Source organism: Cyanistes caeruleus, chromosome 27 (assembly GCF_971803275.1).
Source record: "Cyanistes caeruleus chromosome 27, bCyaCae1.hap1.1, whole genome shotgun sequence".
NCBI lineage: Eukaryota > Metazoa > Chordata > Aves > Passeriformes > Paridae > Cyanistes > Cyanistes caeruleus.
In genome coordinates, this window is record NC_141727.1 from 413,377 (window position 1) to 435,043 (window position 21,667).

Sequence of the window (21,667 nt, forward strand, 5' to 3'; positions counted from 1 at the left end):
GTGTGCAACAGCTGATCAGAATGGAAGGTGCTGTTAGTCAGAAGTCCCTGGTGGGTTTGTGGATGGTTGAGCACTGCTTTGGCTTTCCACTGACAGGAAGTGTCCACAGCTGAGGTGAGATTGGCACCTACATAAAATTTGTCCCTGCTTCTAACTAATGCACAGCCAGAAATCTGCTCCTTAAAGTCTCTCTGTTCCAGGGCCCCACCTGCACATAGGGAATTATGTTCTCACTCATTTACTCCTACCTAGACTTAGGATATACTTAACTGGGTCAAAGATTCTTCTCGTTAGAGCTGAACTCTTTATTATCACACTGGTGGGAACAGCTGGACTGCTCAAGGAACATCACATCAGGTTGATGGTTGGGCTTGATGACCTTAAAGCTCTTTTCCAGTCTTAACAATTCCCTAATTCCATGTTTCTGTGATCACCCAGACGCAGGTTCCTGAGCAGGCTGGGAGTTGAGGCTGAGGCAGCATTTGCTGCTCTGCCTGAACTCTTGTGTGGTAGCACTGAAACATTGAATTATTCAGCCCTATGAGCCCAGGGTGAATCATCACCAGAATGCTGCTGTCACCCTGATAATGTCACACAAAGCCAGTGCTCGAGAGGTGTTTGTGGCACAGTTCAGTGCCCTGTCACGCCACACTCATCCCTCAGCCCCTGCTCCTGGGACAGCTGGGATTCCCAGCTGGCCAAGCCCACTAGGCATAGGCTTGGGGAACAAATCCAGATGTGACCTGGAGTGAAACCTCATCACTCTGTCCTGTTCTGCAGTCACTTCAGGCCCAGTCTTGGTGTGGCCCTGTCTGTGGAACAGCTTTGCAGCCACCTGGGCACCCAGGGCTGGCCCAGCCCAGTCCTGCCAGGCCACCCCCAGCTCCCCAAGGAAAAGTTTCAGCTCCATGTCCTGCTGCACCTGCCCACAGCCCTGTCCCTGGCCAGGGGCCAGCCCTGCTCCTGCTGTGACAGCTGGAATTGTTCACTAGCCCAGTTCTATCAAAATGATCTGGATTAGCTTAAAACATTGCTAATAGTAGGGTTTTGTTTGTTGAATTTTTTAAAGCTGTTCTGACAGAACCAGGTTATACAGCAAGGATCTGATCAGTGGTGCCAGCTGATGGCAGAGCTGGGAAGCTCCTACCCCACCTCAGCTGAACCCAGAGCAGCTTCTGTGGTGACAGCCCTGAGTCTTTTATCTGTCCAGAGCTCTGGTGGCAACTGGGGCGTGTTTGGAGCCAGTGTGGCAGGGGGGTGGCAGCTGTGGTACCCCTTGGGTGACATCCTTCAGGATCCTGCTGGGGAGCTGCCTTTGAAAGAGGAGCAGGCTGATGAAGAAAGGGCAGTCTGGATAATTCAGGCTGGATCTAGGGCTCTGACATTGTCACAACCTGTTTTGCTTTGCTCAAGCAGGATTTGGATCCTCTGTTTGTCCTCTTGGGCCAGGCAGGATGTCCCTGTCCCTGTCCTGCCACACAGACAGAATAAAGGGAGAAGAGGCATGAGCCAACATTGTGAACTGCCAGCCCAGGAGGCCAAACACCCTGGGCTACAAGCAAAGGGAATGGGAGCAGATTGAGGGAGGGGACTGTCTCCCTGTGCCTCCATGAGACCCCAGCAGCAGAGCTCACTCCAGGTCTGGCACCTTCAGCACAGGAGGACATGGAGCTGTTGGAACAGGTCCAGAAGAGGCCATGGAGATGATCTCAGGCCAGGACCCCCTCTGGAGCCAGGCTGGGAGAGCTGGGAATGTTCACCTGGAGAGGAGAAGCTCCAGGGAGAGCTCAGAGCCCCTTCCAGAGCCTAAAGGGGCTCCAGGAGAGCTGGAGAGGGACTGGGGACAAGGGATGGAGGGACAGGAGGCAGGGAATGGCTGCCAGTGGCAGAGGGCAGGGCTGGATGGGATCTTGGGCAGGAATTGTTCCCTGGCAGGGTGGGCAGGCCCTGGCACAGGGTGCCCAGAGCAGCTGGGGCTGCCCCTGGATCCCTGGCAGTGCCCAAGGCCAGGCTGGACATTGGGGCTGGAGCAGCCTGGGACAGTGGGAGGTGTCCCTGCCATGGCTGGGGGGCACTGGGTGGGTTTAAGTTCCCTTCCAACCCAAACCAGTCTGAGATTCCATTTTCTGATTCCATACTTGGTGCCATGCAGATGTGCAGGGGCTTTAAGGCTGGAAGGAGCCTCTGCATTCTCCTGGAGGACATTCCAAAGGCTGGGCTGAGGTGCCTTTTTCATCTGTGTTTTTTTGTTCAGGAAATCAGCCTGGCAGGAGAGGGGCCCTCACAAGGGAGGGGCTTGATACGGGACAAAACATCCCTTGGAAGAGCTGAATTCCTCCTAAAAGGTCATGGAATGAGTCTTTTACTCTTGAGAGAAGCTGGTGAAATACTGGTGCATGGAGTGGGAACAGGAGGAAATCTGGCTATTTGTGGAGGGAAATTCTGGCCCATTAAATACTTGAGGAAACTTCAGAAAAGTTTCAGAAAAAGACAGCCTCCAGGATGTCTCTTATTGAGCAATTTATCTTCAAGGTACCCAACCTTCAGAGTTATGATCTAAAGCAGTCTTAATTAGTAAATTCCTACTTTTAGACATGTTGTAAATACCTTCAGTTATTGGATTCCCGGCCTCAAGCACTCAGGGGTTGGAATCTCACCAAGAAATTTTAGAACTCTGAAGGACCTGATTCAAGGATTTTAAAGATGAGAATCAAGGGCAAATTTTGTTGGTGAACAACTTTTGCAGGGGGGGGCTCCCTGATTTTTAAGTTGTAGGTAGCTCTAGCAGTGGATGTAGAGCTTGGCATGAGTTTGCACTGAGATTGGAGCTCAGGAATCCTCCAGGATTTCTGTCTCCAGGGCTGAAAAGCTGCACCTTCCAACACTTCAGCTTTGGACACACCAAGTCATGGACTAAGGCCTGGTTTCCCAGTGTCCAGCCTTTTACTGGGCCAGCACACCAGCACACCAGAGGTTTGTATTCAAATTTTCCAGCTCCAAGGAATCTCTGAAGTTTCTTTCTTCTTCTTTTTTTTTTTTTTTTTTTTTTTTTTTGGTATTGTGGGGAACATGGCAGGGCTGGGACAGTGGGACAATAAATAAGTAGTGGCACCAAGATGTTTCCCCTGACCTGGGGAGCTCTTTATAATCCTTTATAAGGAAGCTGAGCCAAGTCCAAGACCAAGCAGAGGGAAACCAACTCCTCTGGCTTGTTTAATCACATTCATCATCCAACTGCAGCTCCCAAAGCTCTGATGCAGAGTTTCCAGAGCACAAGGAACACAGAGAGTATCAAACAGCTCAAAAGGGAGAGAAGAAAGGGGCATGGTGCAAAATGCAGAGCAACAAAATCAAATCTCCTCTCTGGAGCTGTTCAGCTGCATTTTGGAGATTACTTTGAAGCTGGCGAATCTGAAATTCCTCATTAGGAGCCAATGGTAGATACAGGAGCTGTGCTTCTAATCTGGGTATGAGGAGATCATTCCAACCCTGACCTCCCTCTCTCCACTTGATACAACATTTGCTTCAATCAAAGAGGTAATTAAACTCCTGAGATGAGAAATCCCCACAGTTCATGTCCTGAATACGGTACAGCAGAAGTTCTTCAGTAATGAAACGGCACAACCTGCAGTTACTGCTGGAGCCAGACAATGCCTGAGGCAAAAAACATGGAATAACTTCTGTCAAGGATGCTCTGCTTGCCCTAAAGTGCCCCACAAGAGCCCAGGCAGGTACTGCCTCTGCATTCCAATCAGAGCTCTGTGAAATGGAGCTGATTAATGGCAAGGGAGCCATGGATGTGGGTGATCCAAAATACTGGGGAAATAGGAGCAGCCCCTTCCCCTTAAATGAGTTCAAATGCAGATCCAAACCCAGTGCTGGCCCTGCTCCACATGAGGATGGGGAAGCCAGGAGGGAAATTAGGAAACCTCTCAATAGTGGGGTTTTTCCTTAGAAGCTCCATTTTGTTGAAATAAAAGCTGTTCAGGAGAACTCATCAATAGAAACATGGTTGAGTAATCCTCTCTTTTGTCTGATCCCAGGGAAAGGGTTGGGATGGAGTCCATGCACTGAGCTGAAAATGGAGCTGCAGTAAGAGAAATGCCAGTACCACCCAAAGCAAGTGGAGTTTCCCTCCTTTGATAACTCCACCAGGAGGGAAAAAATTGCTGGGTTGGAGATGAAAGCAGGGCTGCCAAATGGAAACCTGGTTTCTGATGAGTTTGAAGGGTGGCTTGAGGGGGGACAGTCTGCAGATGTCAGGGAAGCCTAGGAACTTAAATATAAGTCAAGACACACTGTGGCTACTCAGCACTGCTAGGCAATAAATCCTTCCCTGGGTTTTCAAGGGAGACTTTTGTCTGTCCCTGACCTGAAAGGAAAGAGGCAGTGAAATATCCACCATAAAGCACCTCTGGAATGCCTGTGCCAGTCTGCAGAGAGTGCTGCTGGAATATACAGCAAATCCAGGGGTAAACATAGGCTGCTCCCAGCCCCAATGTCCAGCCTGGCCTTGGGCACTGCCAGGGATCCAGGGGCAGCCCCAGCTGCTCTGGGCACCTGTGCCAGGGCCTGCCCACCCTGCCAGGGAACAATTCCTGCCCAATATCCCATCCAGCCCTGCCCTCTGCCACTGGCAGCCATTCCCTGGCTCCAGGAACCATGGGATCCTCTCCTGATCCAGGTGAAAAGAAGACAGAACATGGCACCACCTCAACGTCTTTCCCACACCTGGCACTGCCTGGGGGAGGAGGAAGAGTGGAAATAGGGAACATGCAACTTTGCAGATTATCAGATACAGAGTAATTGAATTTATTGAAGGAGCTCAGAGCCTTCCCAACCCATCCCTTTTACCATGTTTGCCTGGGGAAAGACACACGTCCTGTTAACCACAAACAGCACAAACTGCAACCCTGTTGTTATAAATGCAGAGGCAAATTAAAGATTAACAAAGATTAATTTATTATAAATTAATAAAGCAACAAACAGTGAGGAGAAAAAACCACAATAAATGGACAGCGCAGCGCTGGGTGGACAGGGTCTATACGCAAGGTATAGGTGTTCCCAAATCCACGTCTGAGGGTCCTCTGGCCTGGGTTTTTATAGGGATTTTATGTCCCCAGGCTAGAATTCCAACCAGTTTCCATTCACCAAATGTCCCTGATTGTCGGGTGAATGGATTTCCTGGCCTAGAACATTGAGTCAGTAAGTATCCGGGCAGAGTCTCCTCAAATGTAAAGTGAGTCTGTATGTATTTTAACATATTTCATCACAGCAGGATTGAGAGATCCGGGCTGGTGCCGATGGATATCTCAGAGGAATAGTCTCTTCTTTGTCTTTCTTGATTGAGTTTCAGTAGTATGGGTTTGGCAGGTGTGGTGTTCGGTTCTGGCAACGACCATCTTCCTGGGGCTCGTCCCTTTTGTCTTGCTTGATGGTCTCCGGCCGAAATCGGCCGGGCGTTGCCTTTCTCTGGAGGTAGACTTTTAGGCTGGTTCTTTTGTTCCTGTGATGGCCTGTGTCCTGTCTTTTCCTCCGAGTTGATGAGTCTGTTGAAACCTGTTATCTGGGGGGGTTCTTTTGCAATTCGTGGTTTTTGGAAAAGGAATTCTATCTCGACCGGGAGGAGAATTCCTTATTCCATACTTACATTTAGTTATAATTATACATACTTTATTTAAACTTCTTATTCCGAATTTTTATTTACCCAATTCTTTATTACAGTCCCCCACCTAATAATTTGAACACATTAAAAATTCGTGTTTTTCATACTTTTTCAGAGGAATATCAGGTTAAATAATGTCGTTTTCCTCTTGGTCTAATTCTTCTATATTTTCTGTGGACAACATATGTTTATTTTCAAATTCCCTCAATGCCTTAACCGCATTTCTATTCTCTTTTTCTTCCTCTAACTTCATGATTTTTGAAAGAAGGGTAGTGTTTCCCTGTGCCTTTTCTGGGTCTATTGGGAGAGAGGCAATCTGCATTCCTTGAACGACAGAATGTATCAGTCTGATCAGACAAGGAATCAGGCAGGGTAGGAAGATGACTCCGGCAATAGAACATCCTATAAAGAATACTAGCTTTTTCCACCATGCCCCTTGCCCAAAAATTTGATCCCACCAAGAGGCTTGGAGAATCGAATTCCACTTCTGGACGGGTACATGGGCTACTTTCTTTATTTCAGCGGCTAGACCCTTTATAGTTTCTCCGAAGTCATCTATCTCCATGCAACACTCTGACTCGTTATATCTGCCACACACTCCTCCCTCCTCAGCTAGCAAATAGTCGAGAGCGAGTCTGTTTTGGTAGACAAAAGCTCTCATCTGAGAATGTTGTTTTGCTAGGAGTTCCAGGGCTTCTGAAGTGTGATTTGAAACAACTTCTACCACAGCCTGTAACCGAATGAGCCGATTAAGGAGGTAGATTGGGGTCCTGTATCCCCAGCTGCCATCATTTGCCCATGTTGCCGGTCCATAATATTGTATGATTCTTTCGGCGGGCCATTCCTCCCCCTTCCACTGGTGGTTACCTCCGGCTATTGGTAGTTCTCGTTTCAATTCCCTCTTTTGTCGGGCTAGGGTTTCAAAGAGGGGAGCACCTAAAGACCTGCTTTCATCTTTAGGTAGTGTAAAGAAGAAAGGCCGAATTATTCCGAGTGTGCATGACCCTTTCCAATTTCTGGGCAATTCACTGTATGCTTTTTTCCCGCATATCCAGTAAATCCCATCCGGTGCCTTCCAATCTCTGTTAAGTTTTGCCGGGTCCTCCCAATATTCCCTCAGGCCAAGAAAGGCATGGAAGGGATTTGCCCCGTCCTGTTTGTTCCAACATAGACCAATTAGATCTATCCATTCGCAATTATTTTCCCGAGATTGGCTCCAATAGCCCTCGGGTGATTCCGGCTGCCAAATTTTTGTCTTTTTATCTGAATTTACCGAGAGAGTTTTTACACACGGGGTGTAACCAACTAGCTCGGTGAATTCCCTTCCTTCCCGACTGACACAAAAAGTTCCAATGATCCTCTTGTCAATTACCCACCCCTCTGGTCGCCGGGTTGTTTTGGATAATTTTAATCCTGTCCACTTAAGTAATTGTTCTGGGGTTAATCCTTCTCCCTTCCATGGCCATCTTTCGGCTGATTTCAGGCCACCACATATCCAACAGTTAGTCAATCCCAATTCGGTAGCTATTTCCTGCATCAGATCTATGAATAGATTCTGATTAGGGCTAGGTAGCTTCCAATTATCGTATTGTTTTTCCAGTTGTTCGTATTGTTCACTGAGAGAGTTTAACCTCTCCTGTTCGAGTCTTTTTTTTCTTATTTTCCATTTCCCGCCTTTTTAGTTCAAGAGTTAATTGTTTTATTTTATTTTCGGGGTCTGAACCATCCTCGTCTTTTGCGAAACAGATCACCTGATCAAACTGCAGACACACTCTATCATCGTCATTTTTCAGTAAATCTAAAACTATCGGTTCATTACTGAATGACACTTTTGTTTCATGTTTCAGGTTCTTCCCTTCCCAGTACAATTTCCCCCCCATGGCACAATATTTTAAGTTTGCTTTATTGTAACACAAGGGGTTGACTCTGTGGTACGCAATGAACGTTGACTGTTTCTTTCCTCCAATCCAGACAGTTTTATTACACTGCCCGCAGACCGAGATTGGGGAAACCCCTCCTATATCTCTCTTATTTCGTAGGTGGGTCGCTTGGACCTCTTTTTCCCCTGTGTTATGGGGTTGCCTTTTTCCAGTACCTATCCCCGGGATGGAGCACCAAATTTTTCCTTCCAGCTTACACAGGTCCATTTGGGTACCGTTTGCCCAACATTCTCCTGCGTGCAATTCCGGAGGGCAGGCAATCCATGGCTCGGTTCGCGAGACAGTTGGGCACTGCTCACACTTCCCCAGGGAGGTCGTCCCCGGAGACGCCTCGGGGCCCGTTCTCTCGGTCCAGCACATGGCTAGGTTCAGGATCGTCAGGATTCCCCACAATCGCATCCCTCTGCCATTCCCTCCGCCCGTACAAGAACATACGGCGGGGATAACCATCTTCTCGGCAGCAAGGACTGTCTTCAGGGGCCCTTGACGTTCTGATGGCAAACCTCCTTTTAAAGGTTGCCCACCGAGATGCCTTGATCGTGCCGCTCCTGCACGGTACCTTTACGTTCCGGCGGCACTCTATTATTAGAGGTTCCGCCTTACAGTCCAAATGGCCTCGTAATCCTTTTTGAAAAAATCGGAACCACTCAGGAGAGTCGAGTTCCAAGATACCCACCCGGGTAGCAAGTGCTAGAAAAAGGTTGGTCTGTTCTAATTCCTCTTTGTAACACGCGGCACACAACCCTTTCGGTTTTTGCCCTCCCAAACAATGAGTCACCCACGTTTGTTTACAATATGCACACTTAAAATGTACAAAAGGAAAACAATAACATTCAAAATTGGTGCAACTTATCCTGTCCTCGTTGCTCATTTGTTGTTCCGCTGAAGCCTGATTTTCAAATCTCCCGGAGGGGTTACAATTTTCCACTCGGGGGAGTCGCGAACCGAAACTTTCTTCACTCGGGAAGAGTGTGTCCAGCCCTTTTCAGCTGTGCGAACCGCGGTGTCTGTAGTCAGGAGGACGAGGAATGGTCCTTCCCAGTGGGGACTGAGGGGTTGCTCTTTCCACACTTTGATCAGTACCTTGTCCCCTGGTTGAATTTGGTGGATCGGAAATCCCAACGTGCTGCTTTGAGGAATCAATCCTCTTCTCCTTAACTCCTGTAAGTTTTTATTTATAGAAATGAGATAAGGTTGGAGTTGAACATCCTCTGTTTGAGGATGTTCAACCGGCATACCATGCTTGTATGGCATTCCATACAACATTTCAAAGGGGGATAGTCCTGTTTCTGAGTTCGGCATGGTTCTTATATTCAACAATGCCAAGGGGAGACATTTGACCCAGGACATTTTTGTTTCAATTGTCAATTTGGATATTTGTGACTTCAATGTCTGATTCATTCTTTCCACTTGCCCCGAGCTCTGAGGGTGCCAAGGAGTATGATATTGCCATCTGATCCCTAACGCATCGGACAACTGTTTGATAATTTTCGAGGTGAAATGTGTACCCTGATCCGAATCAATATGGTCTACAATACCATACCTAGGAATTATTTCCTCCAGTAGAATTTTAGACACTGTTTGAGCCGTGGCCTTAGCTCTGGGAAAGGCCTCTACCCAATGTGTCAATTTATCTACTATAACCAATAAATATTTATTTCTGCCAATTTTCGGTAATTCCGTGAAATCCACTTGGATTCTTTCGAATGGTCGATATGAGATGGGCCGACCTCCCCAATTGGTTTGCCGAAAATTCGCTCTGTTTACCTTTTGGCATATCACACATCCCTGTACCTCTTGTTTTGCAAGCTCGAAGAATCCCTTACACCCGAAGAATTTTAAAAATTGTTCAGCCAATGCCCTGGTTCCCCAATGGGTTTGTGCATGTAGTCTTTTGAGTATCCCTTTTGCTATTCCCTTCGGGACCAATTCCCTCCCGTCAGGTAACCACCATTTACCCTCTTTGAAATGTCCCCCTACCTTTTTGAAGTCTTCCTGCTCCTTTTCTGAAGGAAGCACTGAAACCTCTGGGGGTTCCCTTGGGACTAGCTCAGAAATACTTACGGTTAACAATGCCGCTCTTTTCGCCTCTTTATCCGCTAAATTGTTTCCCCTTGTATGGAATTGTCGTCCGGTCTGGTGTCCTTTTACATGAACCACAGATATCTCCAGTGGCTCCCTGACCGCTTCTAAAATTTGTCTAATTATTTCCTCATGTACTAATCCTTTTCCTTTAGTGTTGATCAGACCCCTTTCTTCCCAAATTTTCCCGAAGGTATGCACTATCCCAAATGCATATCTTGAATCGGTATAGATGGTTCCCCTTTTTCCCTTCAAGCCTTTTAGGGCTTTTAGGAGAGCAAAAAGTTCACAAGCCTGTGCTGACCAATTTGCTTTTAGGGGACCCGATTCTACAGTCTGTCCTGTTATACCATTTATGATGGCATAACCCGATTTACGTTTTCCCTCCATCATTCTCGAGGAACCATCGATAAACCATTTTTCTCCTCCTTCCAATTCCTGATCCTCCAGATCGGGTCTTACTTTAGTTTGTAATTCCACTGTTTCAATACAATTATGCAGTAGCTTTCCCGTTGGCTCCCCGTACAAAAATTGCGCAGGGTTTTGTGCAGAGGTTGTCCTTAATTCCAATCCTGGCGAACTGATTAACATGGCTTCATATTTCAGAAGCCTTGAATCGGTCAACCATTTCTCCGCTTTTTGTTGTAAGATATTTCTTACATCATGTGGAGTATAAACTATCAGGGGAGCTCCAAACGTTACCTTTTTGGCTTCCCCAACCAACAGTGCTACTGCCACAATTGCTTGCAGACACGTGGGCCAGCCCCGACTGACTGGATCTAGGATTTTGGACAAAAACCCTATAGGTTTCTTCTTTTCTGCCCATTCCTGGGTTAAAACTCCTTGTGCTGTTTGTCCACTTATGTCGACAAACAGTTGAAACTCTTTTCTGATGTCTGGTAATGTTAAAACTGGAGCAGTGACAAGGGCATTCTTTAGTTCTTGAAATTTAATTTCGTCTTGCCCTGTCCATTTTAATCGATCTGTATTTAGCCTTTCATACAGAAATTTCACCTTTTCACTGTATCCCTCAATCCACTGTCTGCAATATCCCATGAGCCCTAAAAATTGCCTAATTTGTCTCTTGGTTTGTGGGGCCGGAAGTTCAAGGATTCCCATCACCCTTTCGGGATCTAATTTCTTTTTCCCTTGTGATATCCAATGTCCAAGATATTTTACTTCGGGCTCGGTGAATTGCAGCTTGGATTTAGACACTTTCAACCCCTTTTGTCCCAGAAAATTCAGCAGGGAAATGGTACATTTCTTCACCTGCTCTTCCGTGATCCCGGCGATTAGCAAATCGTCTACATATTGTAATAGTTTTGTCCCTTCCTCTGGAGTGAATTGGGTGAGTAGCTGCTCTAAGGCTTGTCCGAACAAGTTCGGAGATTCAACGAATCCTTGTGGAAGGACCGTCCACCGCAATTGCTGATTTCGATTGGTATCTGGGTCCTCCCACTGGAAAGCGAAAAAATCCCTACTCTCTTCATCTAGAGGACATGTCCAGAAAGCATCTTTTAAATCAATTACACTATACCATACATCCTCTGGTGAGAGTCTGTTTAGTAAAGTGTAAGGATTTGCTACTACCGGAAACCTGGTTCGGGTTCTAGCATTTACAGCTCTCAAGTCCTGAACCAATCGGAAGTTCCCATCGGCTTTCTTTACTGCCAGGATGGGGGTGTTATGTGGGGACATGCAGGGCTCGAGCGTGCCTCCTTTAAGCAGCTCGTCAATTATTAATTTCAAACCCTTCCTCCCTTCGGCGGGGATGGGGTATTGTCAGATCCTTATCGGATTCTCTGGATTCTCAATTTCAATTTTGATGGGAGCAATATCTAATTTTCCCACTTCCCCCTTTGAGTGCCATACTCGGGGGTCAATTTCCTTTTCATCTTTTGAAGTTAAATGCAACACCTTCACTACTAATTCTGAATTTTTCACAATGATATTTATTCCTAAAGCTATGATCATATCTCTTCCCAATAGGTTGTAGTCGGCTTCTTCTACAAGCAACAAATTTCCTAAACATATCTTATTTTCTGATTCGATTTCCACCTCCTTGATTACCGAGACTTTAAATGGATCTCCTTTTGCGCCAATTACAATTACTTTTTCTTTACTCGTTTCACACCCTATAGGCAATTTCTGCAGGGTGCTTCTCTCAGCCCCGGTATCAACCAGGAAACTCATTTCCTGGCGGTGGGGACCTACCTTCAATTTTATCAAGGGCTCCTTTGCTGTTACTGTCCCCATTTGGAAGAGCCCAAGACCCCCCTAATCTTCTTTAAATATTTGTTCATCTTTTATTCGTTTCCTGCAATCCTTTTTTATGTTCCTACTTTCTTACAGTAGAAGCACTCAGGAGGATCCTTTCGAGGAGGAGTTTCCTCCTTTTGGGATCCTTTTTGTTTTTTAGGTATCGGCTTTCCCTGTTTCTGTTCGTGTTTTTGAACTTCTTTTACTGCAGCCACTAATATTTTGGCTTGAAGTTTCTGTTTTTCGTCTTCTCTCCTCATATAAACCTTCTGAGCTTCCCTTAGAAGCTCTTGGAGACTCTTCTCCTGCCATCCATCAATTTTCTCCAGTTTTTTCCTAATGTCCTCCCATGATTTAGCCACAAACTGCGTTTTCAGCAGGACCTCCCCCACCGGAGAACTGGGATCAGTCCCGGAATAAATTTGCAGACTTCTCCGCAGCCTTTCTACCCATTCGGTAGGGGATTCCTCTTTTCCCTGACATTCCCCAAATACTTTGCTAATGTTCTGTCCTCTGGGGACCGCCTCTCTTATTCCTTGCACGATGATATTCCTCAAATCCATCATGCTTCTTCTCCCTTCTTCGGTCTGGGCGCTCCAACTCGGGCTTACGCTCGGCCACTTTTGGTCACCGGGTGTTCCCTGCGGGTGCCGCCTTTCCCAATCCCTGATGCCCGCCTGTTTAATCATCTCTCTCTCTTCCTGGCTAAACAGGGATCTCAGGATGGCCATGAGATCTTCGTAGGTGTAAATACTACTCCCTAGAAAATCGTCTAATCTTTCGGCCACTCCAAATGGGTCATCTAGCAGTCGCCCCATTTCTTTTTTGAATGCTCGTACATCCCCTGAGTTAAGGGGCACGTTTACAAATCCAATTACTCCGGGGGCGGTTGGCACTTCCCTGAGAGGGAACATTCGGTGCCCACTTTCTGTCTCTCCCCATTCTCCATTCCCTATTTTTGATTTCCACCGAGTCCTGCTTGCAGGAGGGGAACTGGAGTTTGCGGGAGGGTTTCCCCTCATTGCTGGCGGGATGTCTGCCGCAGCTAAGTGACTCAGAGGGTTCCCTTCGGATACTTTCGGTGGTCCCAGCTGTGGTGGCCGGACCGGGATTTGTGGAGGGGGTAAGCCCCATCCTTGCGTCAACACCGACTCCAAAGAGGGTGCGGTGGCTGGGTTTTCTGCAGGTGGGGGGGTAGTGAGGGTTTCTGGCACTACTCCCGGTGGTTGAGGGGAGCGTGCCTCTGCTAGTTGCCCCATGGAACCCTCGGGTGCTGATGGTACTACTTGATCCATCACCGGAGGCTCTACTGGCCCGCGGTACGGAGGGGGTAAGTGATCCAGGGGTTCCCAGGTCTCTGTCTTATGTTCGTTTTTCTGTTTCACTGGAAACAGCCGCACTCTGGTATTTAACCAGAGTTTGGCATACTCTTTCTCCTCGCCGTCTGGCGAGACCTTTTTCTCTACGTGTGCGAGTAATTCCCTGCACGTCCATTTATCAAATGTTCCCAATACTGGCCAAGTGAGACATTTTCTCAGTTCTTGTCCTCCCCAGATCTCGGCACAGTAATAAATCATTTTTGCCTTTGATTTTTCTCGTCTCTCGGGACAAATTTCCCAATTTCTCAACATCCACCCTAAAGGACTCTCTGGTGGGATGTCTAGCATTTGCTTTGATTCCTCTGATGCGCTTTTCTCGTTATCTAGTTTCTGCGTTTTACTTTTTCTCTGTCCCATTTTCTTACGATTCTTACCTGCTCTGCGTTGTGTTCGTCTTTTTCTTCGTCTGAAAGTCCTAGATCGCACCAATACTTACCTCTCGGTTAGCTGTACCGGGGTTTTCTCGATGTTCCGACTTTCTAAATCTTTTGGCTGAGAGAGTTTACCAGTTCCAGAGCTCGACTGGACGTCCCTTCCTCTCTCAGCCCCCTTTGATCGGTCCCCTGAGACTCCCTTTAGCCTCAGGCTTTACGAGTAAGGAAAGAGAGACACTTTCACACAGAATCGCTTCCTTCGCGGCCGGCCAATTCCCTCGCGGGAGGATGGAAACGCGGCCTTGAAGTCCACACTCGCTTCGTGACCAGGTCACGTCTCTCACAAACTCGCCCGATCACCCGCTCAACCTCACAGTACTTACAGCAATTTTCCTGCGAGGGCGTCTTCGTGCACGTATGACTTTTTATGAGCTACCAAGCCGCGGCTTTCCCGAAGGCTCCTGCCTTCCCGAGCTCTCTGGATCCGTTCCTCTTTATTATGGTTTTTCCTCAGCCTAAATTTGGTTCGGCAATCGGAGCGAACTGCGGAGGGTCTCTGCTCCCCAGGCCGCTGAACTCAGCGGGGGTACCCCCCTGGACAGCGAGATTCTCCCACAGTTTCTTCCGATCCGAGTCACGGCACCAATCTGTTATAAATGCAGAGGCAAATTAAAGATTAACAAAGATTAATTTATTATAAATTAATAAAGCAACAAACAGTGAGGAGAAAAAACCACAATAAATGGACAGCGCAGCGCTGGGTGGACAGGGTCTATACGCAAGGTATAGGTGTTCCCAAATCCACGTCTGAGGGTCCTCTGGCCTGGGTTTTTATAGGGATTTTATGTCCCCAGGCTAGAATTCCAACCAGTTTCCATTCACCAAATGTCCCTGATTGTCGGGTGAATGGATTTCCTGGCCTAGAACATTGAGTCAGTAAGTATCCGGGCAGAGTCTCCTCAAATGTAAAGTGAGTCTGTATGTATTTTAACATATTTCATCACAGCAGGATTGAGAGATCCGGGCTGGTGCCGATGGATATCTCAGAGGAATAGTCTCTTCTTTGTCTTTCTTGATTGAGTTTCAGTAGTATGGGTTTGGCAGGTGTGGTGTTCGGTTCTGGCAACGACCATCTTCCTGGGGCTCGTCCCTTTTGTCTTGCTTGATGGTCTCCGGCCGAAATCGGCCGGGCGTTGCCTTTCTCTGGAGGTAGACTTTTAGGCTGGTTCTTTTGTTCCTGTGATGGCCTGTGTCCTGTCTTTTCCTCCGAGTTGATGAGTCTGTTGAAACCTGTTATCTGGGGGGGTTCTTTTGCAATTCGTGGTTTTTGGAAAAGGAATTCTATCTCGACCGGGAGGAGAATTCCTTATTCCATACTTACATTTAGTTATAATTATACATACTTTATTTAAACTTCTTATTCCGAATTTTTATTTACCCAATTCTTTATTACACTGTGATCTGAGCCATGACCCTGATTAAAACAGCTAGGAAATCCTGGGAAACCTCCAGAGACAGCATCAAATCCTTTGCCTTGAGGTGAAGGCGAAAGAAACAAGGAACAGATTTGTGCAGCCTCAGAAAGGATGAGGCATTTCCAGCACTCAGGCAGAGCATGTGCAGTGACAGGAGTGAGGAGTGTAATTACCAGGGCACCCAATTTCTCTGCTCCAGGCAGGAGCTGATCAACAGATGGTTTGCAAAGAGCTCCCATTGCTCCTGGTGGCTCACACGGCATAATTAGTGAGGGAAATGGGAGCTGTGACAGGAGTCTCACAGTCCCAGCAGCTCCAGACACAGCCTGGTGCTGCAAAGCTGAGTGCAAGAGAAAACTGCTCTAGAATGTGGAGCAGCACCAGGCTGGGTCCCAGCTGCTCACTCCTGCCTGGGTGCTCCAGAAAAAAAAACATCAAATGAGGAATGTGTTGGACAGATCCACTTAAAAGCAATTTGCTTTATCTGTGGCAAGACAGGAGTTCATGAGGTGAGAACTCCAGGGAGAGCTGTACTGGGAATCTCACAAAAATCCTGGGGTTTGCTGGTGGGAGGAAGACCAGGGAGAAAGAAGGAATTTGGAATTGTTCCCTGGCAGGGTGGGCAGGCCCTGGCACAGGGTGCCCAGAGCAGCTGGGGCTGCCCCTGGATCCCTGGCAGTGCCCAAGGCCAGGCTGGACATTGGGGCTGGAGCAGCCTGGGACAGTGGGAGCTGTCCCTGCCATGGCAGGGGTGGGAATGGGTGGCTTTGAGGTCCCTTCCCACCCAAACCATTCCATGTTTCTATGATCCTGTGTCTCTACGAACAGCTTGCCCAGGCAATGGGCAGGGACAAATTTCCACTGTCCCAGGTTGCCCCAAAGCCCATTCAAGATAGCCTTGGGCACTTCCAGGGATCCAGGGACAGCCACAGCTTCTCACCTCAGTCTCCCAAGACCAAACTTCCCTGTTTTGGGACAAAGCAGGATAGCCCTGTCCCCTGAGGTGCTGAATTCATTCAACTGCCTGCAACAGAGCCTTTGCTCTCCTCACTGCCTTGTGTACTTGGCCAAGTTCCTCAAGCATTTCTGGTGCATTTGCAGCTGCTTCCTACATGGCTTTTGCAATGGATGGGGACTCCAGAGTTATTTAAAAGATGCAATCTATCACAAACTATCGAAGTTGTTCAAAGCACTTGTACAAAACCCAAGAATTATTCCTAAAACAGAGAAAAACTGAAGCCTGCAATAGGAATCTGCATATCTGATGAGCTGGAATATCCAAGGATGGCTTTGGTTATCTTTGAGACACGTAGTGCTTGACCTATGCACAGGACATCATCACAGGAAAGTTCAGGAATGGATTTTCTTTTGAAAGTAATATCCTTGGTTTCACCATTTTTCATGCAGTTCCCTTTCTAATTCCCAGCTGAAGTAAGCTGCAGTTCTGATCCTCACAAAGAGAACACGAGGAAGGGCTGTTCTTACAGTGCAGGCCCCACCAAGGCAAGGGAAAAATTAAATGGGATTAATTTAACCAGATTATGTCCTTGTAGCAAATACTCCTGGCCCAGAATCAGAATCACATCACTTCTGCCTCTAATTAATTGCCTGTCAGCTGAGCTGGGTGGCTATGGGCAGCACTCACCTGCAGCAGAGATGAGGTTGTAAAAGCAATTTAATCCCTTTTCATTGCAAATGAAGCTAAATTGCTCCATCTTGCCTTCCTTGAGCTGGAGTGGAGGCTCAGGACTGCTACAGGAGCAGATTAGCATCAGGCTTCCCTGAAGGGCTGAAGTGGCCTTGATTTGCTTTATCTAAATTTGCTTTAGATAAACTCAGTCACTTAAAGAAGTTCATTGTAAGGAATTGTGGGAGGGTTTTGGTGAAGACAAACCCGTGGTGGATTCAATTTCCTTTTCTTTTCTCTCTACAAACATTTTTTTCTGCTCTGGACCAACAAAGAGCTGCCTCTGCAGAAGGTGGGAGCAGAACCAACACAAGCTCAATTCAAAGCCTCTCCTAATCTGTTTCCCCAGCTTCACTCCTGACATCAGTAGGGCTCCAGGAGCTGTTTATATTTAGCTCCAATAACTTCAGATAATGTACTATTAACTGCTGAACTAATGATCCCAGACTTAGCATTTCCATCAGGACCTTGCCCCATTGAGCTGACACTCCTCAAATCATTTTCTTTCTCATTAAAGTAATTAAAGACAACTGCTGGAAAAACCTTTAGGCAATCAGAGACAGAGCTGATAATCAGCCAAGCACATCCACAGTCGTGGCTCTTTTGATCTGCAGTTGAATTGCTGGAGGTTGGGCATGGATCTGTATTTTCTGTGTGTAAGGGTGCCTGGCTCCAAGGGACAGTGGGCCTGTCCCCTCCTGGTGGCACTTCTGGCTGATGGAGCAATGAGCATTCCCAGGTTCCTGTTTCCCTGGATCTGCACTGGCCAGGAGCTTCTGAGTGGTTTTCCTTCACTGTAGGGCTTCATGGAGAAGAGGCAGAAACATAAGAGAGGGGATGGAGATTCTTTTGTGTGTTTGTGCTGCAGAGGAATTCAGTGAAGAAATTTCCCCTGGGGATCCAGGGCTGTGCAGTGATGAGGGGAAGAGCTTTGGGAAACTTAAGCCCAGTCTAAATTTGGCCTTGCCCACACATCCCCATTTGTGAGGAGTATTTCAGAGGAGTTTTGTCATTCCATTCCCCACAGACAGGAACACCATGTTACTGTCAAACATGCCCTGGATCTGCTTCATTTCTTCTAAGGAAGGATTTCTTCCTGGAAAGGGTGGTCAGGCCTTGGCAGGGGCTGCCCAGGGTGTTGGTGGAGTTCTCATCCCTGGAGGTGTCCAAAGAACACTTGGACATGGCACTCAGAGCTCTGGGCTGAATGACAAGGTGGAGATCAGGCACAGGGTAGGATCAGTGGCCTTGGAGGGCTTTTCCATCCTCAGTAATTCTTGGATTCTGTGATTAAGTCTCTCATTCTCCATAAATATAAAAATAATTTCTGAAGACTACAATTGCAGCTGTTGGGCAGTGGACACATGGCTTCCATGGGTGATCTGGCTGCTGGTGTCTTTCAGGGCTTTGCCCCACCTGTCCTGCAGCCCCTGGCCCAGGGCATTTCAGGAGCACCTGGGCTGAGATCAGGGCTCATTCCTGTGGGATGAGATGTTCATCCTTCCCTGGGGCCAGTTCTGGGGGTGCCCAGTAAGGGTCCCATGGGTCACTTCAGCCAGGTCAGGACTGTAGGTGACCTGGTGAGGTGGAAATGCTCAGATTTGGGGCTGGTTTGAGGCAAGGGAGGGAGGAAGACTCTGGAAGCAAGGGGAGAGGCAGAAGCAGAGGCTGCTGTTGGATCAGCTCATCCCATCTGCTGGAGCTGGAGCTTTCAGAGCCTTTCAGTGCTGCAATGCTCCAATTTCCCCACTGGTCTGAGAAACTGGGCTTCTTCTGCTCTTTGTGGAGCTCTTCTCTCTGCTCTCTCCCGTGCTGCCTTCCCTGTGCAATTGTCAGTACAGCCTCACTTGTCATTTCCAACGCCTCAGCCCTGACTCAGGGGAATGATGCTAGGGAGATTTAAAATCAGCTGATGTCTCTGGGCAGGTCTGAGCCAATTTACCATGGCTTAGGGAAATGGGGAAGGGTCTGGAGCCCCAGGAGGGGCTGAGGGAGCTGGATAGGGGCTCAGCCTGGAGCAGAGGAGGCTCAGGGGGCCCTTGTGGCTCTGCACAAGTCCCTGGCAGGAGGGGACAGCCAGGGGGGTCGGGCTCTGCTGCCAGGAACAGGGACAGGAGGAGAGGGAATGGCCTCAGGCTGGGCCAGGGGAGGCTCAGGGTGGATACTGAGAGAAATTTCTTCATGGAAAAGGTTGCAAAACATCGGAATGCCCAGTGCAGTGGTGGAATCCCCATCTCTGGAAGTGTTCAGAAAACATGTGGATGTGGCACTTGGGGACATGGGTCAGCGGTGATGGTTGGACTCAGTGACCTTAGAGATCTTTCCCAAACTTAATGATCCCATGGCTCTGTGATTCTGAGTAAGAGCCAGGACAAAGCCAGAGGAAGCAGCAGTGTGAAGGACACTTGGAAATCACATAGAAACCTTGCAAGAGTTTTTGTGTGGGTTCTTAACTGGCACAGACAGGGGTTATGAAACTCGGTGTTATTTTCTTGGCTCAGACCTTGGGAAGTGTCCAGGCTTTAACAGGAGCAGTGTCCTTTGCTCTGTCTTCAGTTGATCAGCTTTCTACTGACCCCAAAGCCCAGGAGAAGCTCAGGTAATTATTTTCAATTGTTTTTTTTTGGGAAAAGCTGATTAGAAGTGACTGAGGCCCTAATGAAAGCTGACCAGCTTTCCAAACTTAAGATGAAAATCCTTTGGCTTCCTTCCCCTGGGCTGGAGAGGGAACACTGGAATTAAAGGCAGGGGAAGATAGGAACAATTAACAAAACTCCTCCAGAGGGGCAATTTTGAAAATAAAGCAGATTTATAGTAGAAGTTCAATTTTGTGGAGAAGTTCCCTAAACAGAGCATGGTGCAGCTCATTCTCTTGTGCTGTAAATTAGTATCATTTCAGGATTTTGAAGAACAGATCATCTCCTTTTGCAGTTACTCCATAAGCAGCTACTGCAGTCAAAGCACTGTTCCAAGGCTGTTCTCAGTGGATGCTGCCAATTTATCCTGGAAGAATACAAGAGACAGCTCTGCAGCTTCGTGACAAAGGTTTAATTCAGCTTCACACAGCCCTGATTTCAATTTACACAGAGATACCCTGCTCCAGTCACTCCGTGTTTCTTATCAGGGCAGATTCCACGTTGGCTGAATAACTTGTTATGAATCTCCTGCAGCTGCCTCGAGTCCTGGTAACCACAACCAACTTTTCTAATAAACATCTCCCCACGTTCTGAACACTCATTATCACTCGTGTGCACTTGGCTTTTTCTGCAGCGATGCGGAAGAGAAACAGCTCCAGATCCTGCATAGAAGGAGAAACAGAAAATGGGTTGTGACCCACCTGGAATTTGAGGAAAAAGAGAAGAAAATTGGGCTTGAATGTTTGATCTGATGTAAATCTGATGTAAATCAGGGGATCGTGGGTTGGGAGGGGACCTCAAATCCCACCCAGTGCCACCCTGCCATGGCAGGGACACCTCCCACTGTCCCAGGCTGCTCCAGCCCCAATGTCCAGCCTGGCCTTGGGCACTGCCAGGGATCCAGGGGCAGCCCCAGCTGCTCTGGGCACCTTGCTCCAGGAGCTCCCCTGTGAACTCTTCCTTTGCTGCTGGTGCTGTGTTGGGTTCTTCTACCTCCCCTGAAAGCAGCACTGGGATACTGGGATCTGGGGGCACAGCATCAACCCCAGGGCAGCTCCTGCTCTCCCACTGGGAAGTGCAGCTCATTGCTGGGGAAGTTCCATAACAGAAGGTGTTTCTCCCCTTTCTGGTTGCTCCAGTGAATCTTTTCCCAGCTCCACAGAATCCCTTCCCAGCCCAGGCTGGACACTGGGGCTGGAGCAGCCTGGGACAGTGGGAGCTGTCCCTGCCATGGCAGGGGTGGCACTGGGTGGGCTTTGAGGTCCCTCCAAAGCCAAATGGTTCCATGAGTCTGTGACTCAGAATTGGGATTCTGTGCTCCCCCTGTGCCAGGATGGGACAATTGCTGACACATTCAGTGCTCCAGTTCACACCAGTGGATTGGTGCCCCCTGTGGGAATTCTCTGCTGCAGCAGGAATTTGGGATATTTGTGACGCTTTGTGCCACACGATGACACTTGATTTGCACTCATTGGAGTTTCAGTTATCGGTCTCCAAACCCTCCTGGCCTGAATTGTGTTTGTTCCTATCCCAGCTCTTCTGAACAGTTCCTATCAGCTGTGAGAAGACCTGGAGCAAATACACCATTAAATAGCAGGAGAGGAAAGGGTGGCCACAATGACCTCAGAGCTGGCATTTATCAACTTCCAACTTTCTCCTTTGGAATATTAATGATTTCTTAATGTACATTTAGAGTGGAATTACCTCTGTATACTGAACGCTTTGCAGAACACACCATAAATATTCCATAGAACAGAATGGATTCATAGAGTGCAATATTTATCTCTGAAGAGGAAAATCTTACCCAAGTATCACAAAGAGGTCACACTCCGGGGTTTTTCACAACCTCTCACTCTAATCCTGTACATGATGGTTTTATTTTGGAAGGAAAGGGTATTTTGCACTTTCTGTATCCAGAAAAAAATGATGAACACCTTGGCTCCTGTGGGACTGGAGGGAGGATATAAGTGGTGGATTACAGGTTGTAAGGGAGCTGTGGGTGACTGCAAACAGTTTTTCACTGTGTAAAGTCAGGATCTCCTTAAAAGAAGGATAAATCTTGTTCATTGCAACAGAACATACTTGTTCCATCAAACTGGTGCTGCTGTGCTTTAAACAGCTTGGGGGGAAGGAGAGATTTCTATCCAGCCACACATTCCCACCAGGATCT

At 47.7% G+C, this 21,667-nt stretch overlaps 1 protein-coding gene and 1 long non-coding RNA gene across 3 annotated transcripts in view; both read left to right on the forward strand.

Moving 5' to 3' along the window:
• Positions 1-21,667, forward strand: part of ASIC2 (acid sensing ion channel subunit 2) — a 370,847-nt gene that overhangs the window by 110,566 nt on the left and 238,614 nt on the right. The window lies entirely within an intron of this gene.
• Positions 17,436-21,103, forward strand: LOC111945377 (uncharacterized). The gene is made up of 5 exons (XR_015279590.1): positions 17,436-17,489; positions 19,363-19,460; positions 19,793-19,906; positions 19,986-20,046; positions 20,132-21,103. It is a non-coding gene; the product is annotated as an uncharacterized LOC111945377 (long non-coding RNA).